The sequence below is a fragment of the Solanum verrucosum genome, unplaced genomic scaffold (assembly GCF_900185275.1).
Source record: "Solanum verrucosum unplaced genomic scaffold, falcon-dt-bn FXZP01000052.1, whole genome shotgun sequence".
NCBI classification, from domain to species: domain Eukaryota; kingdom Viridiplantae; phylum Streptophyta; class Magnoliopsida; order Solanales; family Solanaceae; genus Solanum; species Solanum verrucosum.
This window is the reverse complement of record NW_026020193.1, coordinates 1,006,097-1,011,635: the sequence shown is the minus strand read 5'-3', so window position 1 is coordinate 1,011,635 and position 5,539 is coordinate 1,006,097. Positions and strand designations below refer to the sequence as shown.

The following is a 5,539-nucleotide window of genomic DNA, read 5'->3' as shown; positions in this document are numbered from 1 at the left end:
CTCATAACACTACAAAAAAAAACTATGTTTAGCGACAAACAAAATCGGTCGCTAAATAGCTTATTTCGTCGCTATTTTGGTTTAGCGACAGAATAGCAACAAAATATTGTTCGTCTCTATATGCGCGTAGCTAACCATTTAGCGACAAAAAAATTGAATCCGTCACAAATTGAGTGACGGATTTGCGAAGAAAGTTATCCGTTGTCAATATTAGCAACGAAAAAATATGTCACTACTTTTGTAATTTATGTTGTTGTTCTTGTAACTTATTTCGTCGTCTCAACATATTGGCGACCAAATTATTGTCGCTAATTTCGTCACCAATTTCTTTAGCGAAAAAAAAAATTGTCGTGTATTTTAAATTTTATCCCTCATTTTATATATTATTTCATCGTTTTATCATATAGGGCGACCAAATATTTTGTTGCTAATTTCATCTCCATTCATTTAGCGACGAAAATAATTTGTCACAAATCTATCAATATATTTTTATTTGTGTAATTAAATACATATTTCAACACATATTATATAATCATAAAATTAACTTAATTCGTAGAAATTAATATTCTACAAGATCCAAAATACATAGCTAAGTGCAAATTATATTACCAAGTTCAAAATATCCCCAATGATAAATTTCAAGCAAATATATAGCTGAAAGCATTTGCAACAAAATCTAGCCAACAAAAACTAACTAAGAGAGACTAGAGAGCCACAATCATTCCTTAGAAAGCGATGCACGATCCTCATCGATATTTTTTGCAGTTGCAGCAGGAATTACAGGTGCAATAGTTGATGGATGTGGTAGCTGAGTCTGCTTGAGATGAGGTTGGAGAAATCAAACCACGTACCTGCTCTACAAATATAGGAAGCAAGTGATTAGTTAGCGAAGGAATCATTCGCACCACTAACTCATCCATATTTTCTGTCGGTGTTGTTTGAGCCTTTGGACATGGTACTGAGCCGGAAGCATCAGATCCAGAAGAGACACGAAAATTTGGTCCATAAAATACTTTTGCTTGAGCTCCAAGACCATATATCCTTCTTTTCTTTTCCCCTCCTCCTGCTTGATAATATGCTTTCCATTGATCAACTTCAGATTGAGTTTGTGTTTGGTTCTGTAATATTTCTTGATATTTTTCCTGCAAAAGAGTGAAAATTAGTGAAATTATTTATTTATAACAACAATAGACACATACAGACTCAACTAACAGCAATGAGTTCTCATTTGTTTAAAAAATTATGCAGTTAAAAAAGATCTAAGAATAAAAACAGACAAACTGCGCAAAAAAAAGTTCACATGACTAAATTTTGAACAAAACCAACATCAAATATTGAAAGCGGAATTCCAGATCAACACCAAAATATTGAAATCTGAAAAAACTGCACTTGAGAAACAACTATTTAATCTACAACGCCTAATTCTACTGATCCTAATATCTTTGTCAGGCTTAAGTGTTTAGAGAAGGAGAACACAACTCATAAAAAGCACTGACTGAAATGTATCGAAAGCAGAATTCCAGATTAACACTAGTCCTCGTGTTGATCTCATGAACAATAATCTAGGAGAGGAGCTTGAGAAGTTGAGGAATGGTCAGATAAGTCTGAGGGTAGAACTTGAGAAGTTGAAAGAATGGTCAGATAAGTCTGAGGGTCAGAAAACATAAATCTTTCTTTCCTAATTTGCTAGGTTGCGGAAAGGAAAATGTCTTTTTTTCCTAGTTGCTGCAGTCACGATCCTTTCACCTAGTAAACTTCAGCAGGTTTCCTATTGTCTAACCATAAGTCCCCACCTTTGGAAACAATAGTATATTGGCAGTTAACAACATTGATTTTCCTTCATTCACACGGTGATAACAGTTGCCAGTTGAACCAGTTGGTGAATTAAATATGCATATATTGTAAAACAATTCTGAAAATTATTTGTTTTGATGATAGGCTTTTTCAGAGGAACTGTTTTATGTTCTCCGTACAGTGCACATCCTAAGAGGACTTAATGTTGGTTTGGGAATTAATTTTTCATGTGTTGTGCAGTGGAGACCCATTACTGAAGAAGGTCTGTATGTTGTAGGAAGACTTACATGTGTCTTCTGTTATGGTCCTAGCAGCAATGATACTAGAAATAGGCCACGATTGGTGGAGTCGCCAGATTGTGTGGCTGGCTCAGTCCAGGATTGGATTGGAAGGTGGAAAGCGAGATTTCTATGGAAGGAGAAGCTTTGATTGCAAAGTCTGCTTCTAGTTTAAATGATGAGACAGAGGCTTATCTTCAACTATGGACCTAGTATATTATCTTTTCCCATCAAATACAATAATATGAATTCTAGTACATGTTTAAATTATGATCTTCTTAACATATTGAAATTGAGAAAAAATAATTGAAATCTGAAAAAACTGCACTTGAGAAACAACTACAACGCCTACTTCTACTGATCCTGATATCTTTGTCAAGCTTAAGTGTCTAGAGAAGAAGAACACAACTCTCAAAATTGAACTGAAAATAAAGATTATAGAAAGGGATTTGAGCACTCAAACAACATAAAATGCCAGCAAGGACTAGTTGGAAAGCATAAAAAATCTTAGTAAAAGAGCCCAGGAAGCTAAGGTTCAAATGGTGAACTGAAAATAAAACAGATAGTTCTTTCTCTCAACCTATCTTGTGTTGTTTGTTATTCCTCTATAGACACATCGATGTGAATAAAAAAGAAGAAAATTAATAATGGTATGTGAACTTTGTCATTAGCAGGAGGATTTAGCAGTGGTTGCTGACAGGCTTTCAGAATGCCAGAAAACAATTGCATCCCTTGGGAAACAACTACAATGTCTAGCTACTCTGATCAATTGTGTTCCAATCAAAATAAAAATAAAAAATAACAGAAGCTAGAACGAAAATAAAGGGGAAGCACCTGCAACTTATTCCAATCAAAATCAATACCGACAATAACAATGAAGCTCGAAAAGGGGAATGTTTGCTAGATCGAGATAAAGCATTTTATCTGGATTTATATAAAATAAACACAACAACAATATAAAATTAAAAAATCGAGTTCACAAGAAATCTCCATTCCCTTTTGAAGAGATGTCACCAAAAGGGGCAAGAACCTTCAGATTTTTCAACCACTTAGCAGATCATAAAAGCTTCATGCCAATAATCATAAGGGAATGGAGAAAATCAAGTCATCCAATGTTAACCATTCTCCTAAACTATTTGAGAAGTAAGAAGAGATATAGGCATTACTAGGATCATCAACTCATGTATTATCAACAGTAAGAAGAGATATAATGAGTAGTGGACCAAGACTGAAAAGAACACAACAATTGAAACTAATAACACCAGCCACAAATGAAGAGATTAGAAAGCACCTTAGGATCAACAGTAAGAATATTGAACTTACATGCACGATTTGAGCTTGTTCACCAACAAAAGATTTTCCATTATGACCATGTGTATGGACATGCAAATGTATCTCACTTGGTGTTGGATCGCGACCATTTTTAATAGCCTATACAAGAAAAAAAAATTAAAGTACATGAAAATATAAAAGCATGGTATAGTGTAATTCGAGACCATATCTGTTAGTTCATAACAAAGTAAGATTAGCTAGGAGACACATCCATATCAGCACTACATCGACATTAACAAATGTTTTTTCTTGTTCACAAAATTCTAGATCCTTAGAGAAAAAACTTGAATGCTAACTCAATTGCAAATAGTCACTGTGACACAAGTAAATGAAGGGTGCGTGAAAATATACTTACAAGTCTCTTACGATGCTCTCCAATGGTAATAGAGCCTCCCGTGTGTGTTCCTTTGACAACTGCATCCTGACCGCCACAACGATTTCTTGAATTTATTTTTGACTTTTCAATAACCTCAGGTTTCTTCCAAATACTCATCCAACTTTCCCATATTTCTTCTGAAATATATTTTGGCCATTTTCCTTCTTTTTTTAAGCCAGAAATGAAATCACTGTACCTTCTCGCTGCCTTTCTTCGCCATTGTATCTTCACTTCACTATCAATGGATGGATCCCAATAGAATTCCTTCTGAAATAGTTTTATAAATAACAACATCAGTATCCAAACTATAAAACTGATGAACTTTTTAAATTAAAATGCTGAAATATTATACCTCGAATTCGCCTAGATAAAAATATTTTGTTTCTTGTGGGACACTTTTCCAATTAGTTCCCTTGGGATCAAGCTCACTCTTGAAAGACTCACATATTCGGTTAGAGCAAGTACTTAAAGGTTCCAACCTGAAAAAAATTGAAGCTATTATATGAACTCTTTGATATAGAAATTCACAGTATATTAATAATAATAGTGCAAATACACACTAACCCGGCAGCAGAAAGAAAAACGAGCGTCTGTTGTTCAGGGTTACTATTGCTCTCACCTTCACCTATTGTGTTGTTTTGACTAGATGTAGAGTCACCTGTTACGTTTCTCTGATCAATAGATGCACCCTCACCTATTGCATTGCTCCTATTAGGTATTACAAGGGTTGGCTCAAGATGAACTGATGGGGTACTACATTGATCTGATGTTTGAACAGGAGGCGAAATAGTAGGAACTAAAGTCTGAACTTGAATGATATTATTTGGTCCACTAGAAGAACTAATACCACCTTGTTGAGAACTAGTTATGGGAATATGAACAGTAGGCATATTAACTCAACTTGTGCAACCTCGACCTCCAATTGACATCTTGCTTGCACGACTTGTGTTACCTCGACCTCTGCCTCGTGTCATATCTACAAAAAAAACAAAGTCAATCATATTTATCTAATCTGAGTTAAATAATTTCTCTCTTTTAAGAAATATTCAGATTCTTTCACACATATCATGGACCAAACTGAACTTGAGAATGTCCAGAAGTAGGAAAAACAGAAGTTTGAGAATGCCTTCCAACTATATAATCAACTATCTTATTTCTTGAGTTTACCTGCTCATGCTAAAAATGAGGTACATTTAGAAAAATTTCAACCAAAGTTGAAGCATGTCATACACAAAAAGATACTAATAGCTTTAAGAAATTAGAGCTGCAAAGCACACAAAAGACACAACAATCAGTAAGCACTGTTTTTCCACAAGAAACAAATAGCATCCAAAACATACTACTATAAACAAACGTCATTAAATACATTGTAGCACATTACTATCAATACACTAGTCTGTATCTATTTCTTCTTCGAACTCCTCATCATCCTCTTCAGATTCATTCTCAGTTTCATACTCATCTTCTGTAAATTCTTCATCTAATTCATGATGCTCTGGAAACAATCCATAATCAATTGGTTCATCCATTTCAATTGCCTCCCCATTTAGATCATGCAGAAGTATAGTTTCATCAACAATAATATTCATATCTATCTCATGAACTTCAACTTCTTCAACTTGAAATGGAAGATTTGGTTCTGGTATTGTGATCACTCCCTCATCAGGTAATTCAATGACATCTCGAAGGTTGACTTTTAATACAGCTAACCAATCGTCCTTGTCCTTCTTTGTGCTAGGATAAGACAAATAACACACTT

The 5,539-nt window shown here is 34.5% G+C and overlaps 1 pseudogene; it reads right to left on the bottom strand.

Annotated features, from left to right (window-relative positions):
* Positions 1–718: 718 nt before the first annotated feature.
* On the bottom strand, positions 719–4,670 carry LOC125829448 (uncharacterized; annotated as a pseudogene).
* Between the last annotated feature and the right edge of the window lie 869 nt (positions 4,671–5,539).